Source organism: Stegostoma tigrinum, chromosome 30 (genome assembly GCF_030684315.1).
Source record: "Stegostoma tigrinum isolate sSteTig4 chromosome 30, sSteTig4.hap1, whole genome shotgun sequence".
Lineage (NCBI taxonomy): Eukaryota > Metazoa > Chordata > Chondrichthyes > Orectolobiformes > Stegostomatidae > Stegostoma > Stegostoma tigrinum.
In genome coordinates, this window is record NC_081383.1 from 1728531 (window position 1) to 1741498 (window position 12968).

Below are 12968 nucleotides of genomic sequence, written 5' to 3' on the forward strand. Positions count from 1 at the left end.
TCTGCCTTTTGTCAGACAGCTAATCCTTAATCCAAGCCAGTACCTTACCTCAAACACCATGGGCCCTCACCTTGCTCAGCAGCCTTCCGTGAGGCACCTTATCAAAGGCCTTTTGGAAGTCTAGGTAACATCCACTGGGTTTCCCTGGTCTAACCTACTTGTTATCTCTTCAAAGAATTCGAACAGGTTTGTCAGGCACGACCTGTTCTAGCCCAACCCTGCACTTCCAAGAATTTAGAAATCTCATCCTTAACAAAGGATTCTAGAATTTTACCAACTACCGAGGTTAGGCTAATCGGTCTATAATTTTCCATCTTTTGTCTTGATCCTTTCTTAAACAAGGGGGTCACAACAGCAATTTTCCAATCATCTGAGACTTTCCCTGACTCCAGTGACTTTTCAAAGATCACGACGAAAGCCTCTGCTGTTTCCTCAGCCACCTCCCTCCAAACTCTAGGATGTAGCCCATTGGGGCCAGGAGATTTATCAATTTTTAGACATTTTAGCTTTTCTAGCACTTTCTCTTTTATAATGTCTACCATACTCAACTCTGCCCCCTGACTCTCCTTAATTGTTGGCATACTACTCATGTCTTCCACTGTGAAAACTGACGCAAAAGTACTTAAGTTCTTCAGCTATTTCCTTATCTCCCATCACTAGCCTTCCAGCATCAATCTGGAGCGGACCGATATCTACTTTTGCCTCTCGTTTGTTTCTTATGTATTGAAAGAAGCTTTTACTATCATTTCTCATATTACTAGCCAGCCTACCTTCATATTTGATCCTCTCCTTCCTTATTGCTCTCTTTGTTATCCTCTGTTTGTTTTTGTAGCCTTCCCAATCTTCTGATTTCCCAGTGCTCTTGGCCACTTTATAGGCTGTCTCTTTTTCTTTGATACATTTCCTGACTTCCTATGTTAGCCATGGCTGTCTAATCCCACCCCGGATCATCAATCTTTTCTTTGGGATGAACCTCTGTACTGTGTCCTCAATTACACCCAGAAACTCCTGCCATTGTTGCTCTACTGTCTTCCCCGCTGGGCTCTGCTTCCAGTCGATTTTCGTCAATTCCTCTCTCATGCCCCTGTAATTACCTTTATTTAACTGTAACACCACGACATCCGATTTTGCCTTCTCTCTTTCAAACTGCAGACTGAACTCTACCATATTATGATCACTGCCTCCTAAGTGTTCCCTTACTTTAAGATCTTTTATAAAGTCTGGCTCATTACATAGCACTAAGTCCAGAATAGCCTGCTCCCTTGTGGGCTCCATCACAAGCTGTTCCAAAAATCCATCCTGCAAACATTCCATGAATTCTCTTTCTTTGGATCCGCCGGCAACATTATTCACCCAATCCACTTGCATATTGAAGTCCCCCATGATCACCGTGAGCTTGCCTTTCTGACATGCCCTATCTATTTCCTGGTGCATCTTGCGCCCCTGGTCCTGATCACTGTTAAGAGGTTTGTACGTAACTCCCATTATGGTTTTTTTGCCTTTGTGGTTACTCAACTCCACACCCTCTGACCCTGTGTCATTCAGTGCCATAGATTTAATTTCATTCTTAACTAACAAGGCAACCCTGCTCCCTCTGCTCACCTCCCTGTCTTTTCGATATGTTGTGAATCCTTGGATGTTTAACTGCCAGTCCTGAACTCCCTGCAACCATGTCTCTGTGATGCCTACCACATCATAATCATTCAAGAGGATTTGTGAAGTTAATTCATCTACTTTGTTACGAATACTATGGGCATTTAGGTAAAGTACCTTAATGCTAACTTTCTTATCATTATTAGAGAAATTGGAAATCCTAAGATGTCTTAAGCTATCCTTCCTTTTTGCTGTATTCCTAGTCTGCCTCAAGTTTAAACCCACCTGTACACATGCCATTCTGCTGCTTATCTTTCCATTTAACTCTAGACTCCCTGTCACTTTCACTTACCCTTCCCTCCAACTCCCCTGTCACTTCATCCAAGGCCCCAGACACTCCTTCCAGATCCAAAAGAGATTCACTGGCTCTTCATCCAACGTGATCTGTTACATCCATTGCTCCTTAAATGGTCTCCTCTATATCAGGGAGACCAAACATAGACTTAGGGACAAGTTCATGGAGCATCTGTGCTCTGCACACACCGACAAACCTGACCTTCCGGTTGCCATCCACTTTAATTCCCACTCCCACTCCTGGGTGATCTGTCCCTCCTTGACATCCTCCACTGTTAGTGAGGGGATCATAAACTGGAGAAACAACACCTGGTATGTCATCTTAGGACCTTACAGCCTAATGGCCTCAATATTGATGTCACCAGCTTCAAAATCTCTCCACCCCCCCAGACTTGTCTCATGTCCAGCCCACCCCCTACCCGTCAGTTCCCTGACCTAACCAAACTCTTCATCTTCCAACTCACTTATCCACTCCACCCTTCCCACAGACCAATAACAATACCCCCTACTTGTGTTCACCTACCACCATCTCTCCTACCCTTTGCTCCCCTCCCCAGTACTGATGAACGGTTTCAGCCCGAAACATTTAATTTCCTGCTCCTTGGATGCTGTCTGACCCGCTGTGCTTTACTCGCCCCATGCCTGATTCTTTTTTCCTCTACTCTTTTCTCCACTAGTTTTCATACCTCTCAGGTCAAAATAAAATCTGGAGTTGAAAGCAAGTTCCTCCAGCTGTGCTGTGGTAGGAGTTGAACCTGCGTCCCCAGAGCATTAGGGTGGGCCTCTGGATTATTAATGAGTCCAGTGACTTCCCACTGAGCCACCATCTCCACTTGGGAGAGGGAGTATTATAAAACATCATTTGACACCAAGCTGTGTATCACACAGATGCTGAAAAATTTCGTCAAAAAAGATTTCAAGGTGCATCTTCAAGAAGAAGTGGGTAGAGAGACAGTGGGGAATTTGAGAGGTTCGAGGAGAGAATCCTAGTGGCTCCTCATCTGAAAACACAGCCACCAATGATAGAATGAACAAAATGAAGGATGCTCAAGAGGCCAGAATTCATGGTGCATAGTTATCTTGGAGAGTAATGGGGCTGGAGGAGATAACAGCGTGGGAGGAATGAGGCCGTGGAGGGATTTAAAGCCCTCACCTTCAAAAGTAACAACTCGTAACTATTACTTGAGGGTTGATGGGGATCAAGAAGTTGCTCAATACAAGGCAGTTTGTCCTATGAAGAGAGAAAATGTACATGGGAACAGAACTTGTGTTCAAAAGCATCTTAAATAAATCAAATAGGGATTGGTCACGAGTCTGAACTGGTAAATGGACTGTATTTTATTGTTTCGTGGTTTGGTGCATCGGAAATACAGGAACAATTGTGAATCATTAGGCTCACTCTGCCATTCACTTGCATTATGATTAGGCTGAATCTCAGCCTCTGTCTTTGTTCAAAATATGACTCAGAACCAATGGTGGACATGGACTACAGTGGCCAGAGAGTGATCAGGTTTGACACAACTTGGAACTCCAAGAGAAAGATGATCATGAGTCCGGTATGTAGCTTTAAAATTAAGAGTAAACAAATTAATTGTGGTAAGTAGAATCTGTAGATGTTAAGTGGGGCATAGTTAAAGATAGTGTCTCACGTAGAATGTAGATCTCGCACCGAGATGCAGCAAGATAAGTCCGAGGGAGTAATAATCAAATTGTACAAAGTGCTGCTCTGGTTTTAACATTGTCACTGGATCCAGCTTTTAATTAATGCAAACTTATTCTGAGACTATATAATTCAGCCTGCCAGCTTCTGCGGAGAGAGGAACAGTTAATCGAATTTCGAATACAACTTCTCCAGAAACAGGATCTGGTGCTCGGCTGTTTTGGAAATGCCTGGAGTAATACATGCACCAGGGTGATGCGGATACAGATCCAAGCAGAACACCTCATTTTACTTTTCCACAATGTTATCGTGCCTCCTGATTGTTTACTCAGAGACCACAGTGAACTGCTGATTTGGTAAATGCTTTCACAGCCCTGGCTCTTGAAGCGACCAAGCCTTGCTTACCTTGCCTCCACCATCACATAATCTCAAAATTCTGCTGCTCTGCAAAAAAATTGATCTCAAGGTCTCCCCTCCCTGTAGACACACACAGCCCAGCTCCTCAACCTCAGCTGGTTATTGTATTCATTCACAGGATGAGGCAGCATTTATTGCCCATCCCACAGTTAAGAATCAACTGCATTGCTGTGGGTCTGGAATCATGCGTGGGTACCAGACCAGGTATGAATAGCAGTTTCCTTCCTTAAGGGGCATTCGTGAACTTGATTGGATGTTTTTCCCTGAAAATCGACAATGATTTCATGGTCATCATCAACTTCTTAATTCCAGATATTATATTGAGTTTGAATTCCACCACTCGCTATGGCAGGATTTGAATCTGGGTCCCCAGAACATTATCTGGGTCTCTGGATTAATAGTCCAGTGATAATACACTAAGCCACCGCATCCCCTGTTGTTCATTTAGTTGGTACTTAATCTCTTCAACTAACCACAAACCCATCTCTGCTTCAAAAGAGCTTCCAACAGTCTGAGGTCCCATGTGCTGAATACCTTTCTGAATCTGCTCAGTAATGGATATTGAGGGGCTTCCCTGAAAGGAATGAAATCAAAGAACTCTAAAGTGAAGATGGGATCCAGTAGAGATTTACTACAGTGATACCTGGACACCAAGGATTAAATTATGAGAAGAGATTACACAGTCTAGGGTTGTATGATCTGGAATTTAGAAGGTTACGGGGATCTTGGTCAAAGTTTAAGGCAGCAACTTGAGTAAATTGAAAGAAGTAGCTTCAAAATACCTCAGTTCAGAAGGACTTGGTAATCCTCTTGTATTAATCACAGAAAGCTAAAATGCAGGAGGGTAAATGGCTATTTGGCCTTAATTACTAAAATCATAGAATATAAAATAATAGGACAGTTTTGTTGTAATTGTACAAGCCATTGGTCCAGTCTTGTAATTATTTTGGACGCAGTTCAGAGAGGGTTCACCAGATTAATTCCAGAGATGACAGGTTTATCTTACGAGGAGAGATTGAGAAGTTTAGGCCTATACTCACTAGAATTTAGAAGGATGAGTGGAGATTTAATTGAGACTTTTAAGATGTTAAAGAGGGATTGACAAAGTAGTCGTAGAGAGGATCTTTTGGCTAGTGTCACAGTTTTAGGATAAGGGGTGGCAGATTTAAAACAGTGATGAGGAGAAATTATTTCTCTCAAAGGGTCATGAATCTCTGGAATCTACTCCCCCAGAATGCAGTGGATGCTGGGACATTGCAAAATGATTGAGAGTTATAGAGAGTGGGCAGGAAAGTGGAGTTTGAAACTGCGATGAAGTCAGGCAAGAATGAATAAAATGGCAAACTCGAATCAATGGGCTGAATGGCGTCCTCATCTATTGCTTTTATGTTGATTAGAGAGGAACATGATGTGAAAGCTAGAGGCAGACCATTCGTAAGTGAAATTAAGAAACTTTTTCATAAGCGTGTGTTTCAGAAGAGGAATCTTTGGTATTCAAAAAAATATATTATTTGTCAATGAAATGTAGGTGTTGCTGGCTGGGCTAGTATTTCTTGCCCATCACTGATTGCCATTTAGAAGGTGGTTGTGAACTGCTGCAACCCACGGGAATGGGGATGCTTTTGGTAATGTTACGGACAGAGTTGCAGAATTTTGACCCAATGATAATGAAGGAACGGTCATGTATTTCCTAGCCAGTGTGGTGAGCTGCTTGTGGGGAACTTACAAGAGGGTATCTGCTGGAGGAGTCTTGGTGAGTTACTGCAGTGCATTGTGTAGCTAGTGGAGGGAATGTATTATGAAGGTGGTTGATATGGTGCCAATCAAGCTGGCTGCTTTATCCTGGATCGTATCAAACTTCTTAAGTGTTGTTGAAGCTGCAATCACCCAGGCAAGTTGTAGCTTATTAAACATGTTTGCCCAGTCTCAGAATTCAGGTGGTGAGTGGGATTATTACACAGCGAGAGATATAAATCGGGTTGAAGTGATCCAAAGACTTAGTGCAACAATTCTTCACTGGTAAGTCTGGGGAATATAACATTCTTGTTGAAAGATTTGAAATGGAAGTCACTGCACAAAGAGACAACAATAGACTGAGCATGTTCTAGAAAATATGGAATGGGCTACTGGGAAATGAACCCAGTACCAGGTTGCTCTCCCGCAACGGTAACCTATGAGGCAGTCTCCACATTAATAACGAAGAACATTTGTTTCGAGTGAGTCCATCAACAATCTCTCTTCCCAAGGACAGGGCAGTTAGGTATGGGCAACAAACATAAGTCTAGCTATCAACAGCCACACCCTGTGAATAAACAGAAAACAATCCTACATTGGAACAAGCAGCCGAAATAGTCACAGCCTCAACATTGAAAATCTATATGACCCATCTTCAGATTATTTCTGTTTAAATAATTTCATCAGGATGTCAACTTTGGTGGTTCATGCTGAATGTAGCCAGCACCAGCCGGTAAACTCTAGTGAAATGCAGATCTTGGTCTATGATGCTAACACAACTGAGGCAGAAAAGAATGGTAAGAAGTTGAGAACTCTCTTATGCGATAGAGATTAATAGAGTTTATGAATACTGTAATTAAGCTGCATTATGAATAATGTTGCAGGACAGTGTAATTTCACAAAATACCCAAAGCTGACAGAGGGGCTGAATAGCATCAATTTCCATTCAGGTGGTCATCAAGGCATGAGGATTTACAGCTCTTCCCATCATGTTCACACTGGCCAAAAACAGCCACCTAGCAATTCTAATCCCATTTTCCAGCACTCAGCCCATAGCCTTGTCTGTCTTGGCATTGCTACTGCACATCTAACTACTTCTTAAATATTATGTTTGAGGGTTTCTGCCTCTACCACCATCATAGGGAGTGAATTCCAAATTCCCATCACCCTTTGGGTGAAAGATGTTTCCTCGCATTGCTTTCAACCTGCTCCTTACTTTAAATCTATGCCTCCATTGATTCATCCACCAAGGGGATAAATTCCTTCCCACTTACCCTATCTGTGTCCTGAATAATTTTATACATCTCAGTCATGAGCTCCCTCAATCTCTTCTGCTCCAAGAAAAACACCCCAATCTGTCCAATCTCCCTTCACAGCTGAAACTCTCCTGGCCAAACAACATTCTCAAAAATCTCCCCTACACCCTGTTCAGTGCTATCACATTCCTTATCATGTGAATCCCAGAACTGCACACAGTACTCTTGTTGTGGCCTAACTAACATGATATACAGTTCCAGCATCACGTCCCTTCTCATAAACACTATGCCTGAGATAATTATGACAAGTATATGACATACCTTCTAAATCACTTTATCCATCTGCCCTGCTGCCTTAAGAGACTGGTAGACATGCACACCAAGGTCCTTCTGATCCTCCATGCTTCCCAAGAGTTCTATCCTTTGTCATGTGTTTCCTTGCCTTGTTTGTCCTGCTGGGGTGCATCACTTCACACTTATCCAGATTGAATTCCATTTATCTCTGACCAGCCTATTGATATCCTTCTGTAATCTGAAGGCGTGCTCCCCACCAATTTTTGTAACATTTGCAGGTTGTGAATGGTTTCCATTCTTGAGTACATTCATACTTTGGTTTGTATGCAAGTGGGAACACAATACAGTTCAATGTGATGTAGTCACGCGTAGGCACAAGAAAACATTTGTACATCGGATCTTTAGATTTAATATTAGTGTAGGATCTCGTTCATAAGTACAAGTCAGATATTTGCAAATTGGGGAAAGCTTGTATATTCCAGTTGATTCCTTTCTCTAAGTTACTTTGGGAATTGATGAGAAGAGTCTAAATGAATAAGGAAATCTTTTGAGCAGTGGTGCTGGGATTGATCAGAAACCACACAAAGCAAAATCCTCTAAAATCAGAGCAATGGGTGAAGTAAACTGTTTCATGTGATGAGTATGATGTGATGATGTAAGTCATATTTTCTGCAAATAGATTACTACTGTCAGCTCAAGAAGATGTGCCTACCATACAATCAAGCAATGACCTGAATCTCAGTGCCAGGTACATAGATTGTATGCCCCAATGATTGGCTATTCAAATCAAAGAATATGGTCCTTGGATCACTCATAAGAGACAGAGTACAGACCATACTCACCTAGTCTGCTCTTTCAAAACTCCAAATAAAGCATCAATGTTCGATGTTAATCTGTGATTTGGCAATGCTCATTGAATGCTGTATTAGCTACACCACCAATCAATTTAAAATAATTAATTGCGTTTATAATGTGGCTCATGTACACATCTTGAAGCAACAATACGTTCATATGCAAAGCCCCATTCTCTGCAAAAACAAGGGAAACATTCAAGTCTTTCTTGAAATACACAGAAGCTTGGGTAGTTCCCTATTGGTTTATGTATAGAAACTGAATGGCTCATTACAGCCAATTTGCCATTCAGCAGTTTCTCCTGTAAATTGTTGAGATTGTTTGAAATTTATCATTCTTCTGTTTATTCTGATGAGTGCAAGACAAAATGTGTTGGAAAAAAACTTCTCTTTTCAACAATATTTCAGTTTTTTTGTTACCAATGGATTTGTCAAAGATGCTTTTGAGGCTGGAATTACGAATACATTGTTTATTTCTTTCATCTTCAGAGCAGGCTCTTTGTCTGCTTTTCAAATTAGAATAAACCTTCCTGCTGATATTGCTCAGCTCTGCACTGTTTTCCCCTGCTAAGGCATCAGGGCAGCTGGAAGGGTGTGAAGACCATGCTAACCTGCATGGGCAGTGGCATTGAAGTGCAATTGATAGTCAAGATATGATAAAGGTTACCTCTTTGGTCTTTGTAACAGAACAGCAGGTAACTGTTTTCAACACAATGTTATTATACTATTGCAATTTGTGACAAAGTTTTATACCATCTTATCGTTTGGAGATCTGTGTTCCAGGATACGGATAAATACATTTTTGGTTTTTATACTGTGAAGGGGGCTTTTTTTTAAAGAGGTCAGAAAATTACTTTTGAACAGTGAATTCAAACGTCATATCCAAGAAAGTTTGTGAATTAAGCTAAATGGATTAAGCTATTTAAGTTACTTAAGCAAACTATGCAGGGGAGTTAATTGATAAAGTTTTTACAAAATTAAACTATTATGACATACAGAAAGACAGGTCAGGGACCACAACCAGATTTCAGTTGAAAAGATTCATACCAGCAAATGGGCAATTTAGGTTTTGACAGTTTCTAAGCTATCAAAACTGGAAAGAGATGTTAAGCTGTTTTAACAGCCCATAGATACTTCTTTGCAGTTCAGTGAATTAGCCAGTATCTGTAAGCCTTAGAGAGAGTTGGAGAGAATCAGAAATTTTACAGTGAAGTTGAGTGATACTCCACAGGGATTGGCTATCTGTGAAGGTTATTGCTGGGAAAGGGGTTTGAATCTTTTCTTTTGCTATTTATGATTAGATCTTTCAAAATTGTCAACTATAAAAATATAGGGAACTTTGTTAACAAAGTGTGAAGCTGGACGAGCACAGCAGGCCAAGCAGCATCTCAGGAGCACAAAAGCTGACGTTTCGGGTTTCTGATGAAGGGTCTAGGCCTGAAACGTCAGCTTTTGTGCTCCTGAGATGCTGCTTGGCCTGCTGTGTTCATCCAGCTTCACACTTTGTTATCTTGGATTCTCCAGCATCTGCAGTTCCCATTATCTCTAGGGAACTTTGTGTCATCTTTTGTGTGTAATAAACATTGTTCTTTGGTTAATAGTGCATTGGGAACCTCTTGTGAATAAGTTTATTGACTGACCACTACAATATCCAAATTGCCAAAAGGAAAAAAACTCTTGGTCTATTAAGCCACATTTCATTCTGGAATCGGATTTGTCCGATATTATCATCAGCTGGGATCATAACCATTTACCAAAGGATCATGATGGCAGCCACACAGCTGATAGCAGGTACGTACAGATTCCCTTCAAACATGACTTGGACAGAGTTAAATTGGAGGATCCAGTAAGCATGCTAACCGTCTGCTGCTTTTCCTATAGTGACTAAATTTCTAAAGCTGCCTGATACCAGACTCCCAGTGCACCTGCTCGAATTGGAACTCAGTCATGGAAGTAGATTCCCAGACAATGAACTCAAAGCATGTCTGAAGAGGTTAAACATCCCCAATTACTCAAGAGTCCTTGGCTTATGACTGGCAAAAATGGCAAAAGTTCATTTCAGAATGTTCCCAACATGTCAAGAGATTTAGGAATGCAAGCAAAGTTGGATAGAGCACACAAACATCTAAAAAGATCCAGCCCACCTTACAAGCAGCACTAACCCTGTACGTGGCTGAGTCTGCAGTTCAAATGGCTTATTACTATTTTTTTAAAAATTGCCCTGAGGCAGAAGCAAGCCATTCTGAATCCTGTCAGGCTGTCTAAGATGAAGAGGAACATTTCTGAAATAAACCACTGACTGCAAGTGCCCTTCGATGCAGTCTGATCAGATTATTACTTCATTGGGGCTGGAATTACGAATAGCATTGTTTATTTCTTTCATCTTCAGAGCAGGGTAGAGAAACTTGAGGATATTAAAATTATTTTCAGACTAATTTTTAACAGTGTAAGTTATGATTTAATTTATCAAGTTAGAATCATCTTGATTTCCCATCACAAATCTTACACATATATATTTCCTGACTGATCTTTCTACAGTTGGCCCCTTACAACTACCTTCTCATAGATTCTGCCTCTCATAGTCTTGTCATGCTGCCACTATGAGCAAGAGACCATCATTACAAACAGGCAGGTTGGCATACACAGGTTCTATTGCAAGTTGTTACTTGTTTTGTTATGAAGGTGAGCATTGTTAGCACAGACTGAAGAAGGGTCTAGGCTCGAAAAGTCAACCTTCCTGCTCCAAAGATGTTGCTTGGCCTGCTGTGTTCATCCAGCTCTACACCCTGTTATCTCAGAATATATTGCCGGTTTGTATTGCCCTCAAGAAGCTGGTGGTGAATTACTTTCTTAAACCGTTGCACTCTTTTGTCATTGAAGCTTTGATATAATTCAGTGGCTTTGAGTTGTTTTAGAAGGCAGAGGAGAGTGAACCACATTGCTGGGAGTCACATATAGACCAGACCAAATGAGAAGGGCTGATTTCTTTCTCAAAGGACATTTGTGAATGAGGTGAGTTTTACTGATCACTTCATGCTCACTATTACTGATATTAGCTTTTTATTCTGGATTTACTTTGTTAGCCAAATCCATATTCTTCAGATGCTGTCTCCAGAATTGTCCTGTCATTACTAACTACACCAATACACTTCCGTCTTCATGGGAAGCAGTGAAAAAGGAGGTAAGTGCTGGAGGAGGAGGAGAGAATTTCATAGAATTAAAGAAACTTATGGGATGCTTGTGGGGAGTGGGTTAACTGGACTGTGTATTTGCTCATCTCTGGTGTTTATCCATGTAGTACTGATAACACTATAGCTTGCTCAGCTATTTAAAGTATTTTCTTCGAACTGAAGTCACATTTAAACAATTCAGTTTAGCTTAGCAAGGTCAGAGAATATTGGCTAACACAGGGGTCACTGATATAATGGTGATTCTAATGTTTGCTCTTTTCAAGCTTTAGTGCACTTAATGACACTTACCCTTATCCTTATCCTGATTAATATTTAATTGACCCTGCAACTGGAGATTGGAGTCTGTTGATAACTCTATCAGGCTGTTATCTTTGCATTGAAAAGAGTGTTCTGGAACAGGGGAGGGTGGAGGGTTCTGAGGAATTTTGAACTCTCTGATCACGAGAGGAAGAAAGCTTTTCAGCCATTTATCTGCATAGTTCCGATAGATCAATCAAATATGTTTATAATACAATTCCAAAGTTGTAGCCCCCAATCCCCTATGGAGCCTATTCCTGGGGATGCACTCATTCTTTTTCATGACTATCTGAATCTCCCTTTTCCAGAATGGGTCCATTCTAGTGTAACTTTGTGACTATCCCTCACAAAGAATCCAAGTTCTTCATTTAGTTGTTGTAACTCTGGGATCAGTTTTGTGTTCTTGCCAGCATCACGTCGAAGGTAATTTTGATACAGGGAGTGGATTGACAACATCACTTTTCCTGCCTTGAGTTGTTTCTCCCTGTTTCTTGATCTTCGATTTTACTCAGGCTGGGGAGCTGTAGTGTCCCCTCCTTCAGACCCACACCTGCTAAGGATAGATCCTAGGATAGGCTCAGTTTGCTAAGCTTCAACTGGTTTTCACAGAGCTCCTGTTGCTTTGGTGGGACAGTTACACTGAATCCATGATGAAACCTTGGCATTCTATTGTCCCAGACTTTCTCCATCAACTCCTCTTCCATCATTCATGTTCCAGATGGCACATGCCCCTGACTCTGAGTCTAGCCAAGTCTCCAATCCCAATTGGGGAACTGAGCTGCAGTTGCTACTGAAATCTCTTCCCAGCTTGACAGGTTCATTAGATGCTCACCCTGACCACTCCAAGCCCTTGGGCCCTGGTCCTCCTGCCAGCGTTACAATGCCTATCTTTCCTGGGAGACAGAGTCATGGCTGAGAGCAGTGTTGCAGAATCTTCTTATTTCATGCAAAAGTCTGGAAAGCAGGATTTAGAACAAAAACAGAAAATCCTGGAGAAACTCTGAGTGGTTATATGGTAACTCCAGCTCATTGCATTCTCCTTGGCCGCCACCTTGGATACCCAGCAACAACATCTCAGGGCACGCTCCATTGGCACTAGCTGTGTGCACCCCACATCCACAGGTACTGCCACCTGACACTTAACCTTTCAAAAACCCTCATGGCTCCTCTTTAAAGGTGCACTTTGAGTCACATCAGCAATTAGGGGTGGCACGGTGGCTCAGTGGTTAGAACTGCAGCCTCACAGTACCAGGGACACGGGTTCAATTCCAGCCTCAGGTAACTATCTGTGTGGAGTTTGCACATTCTCCCCGTGCCTGCG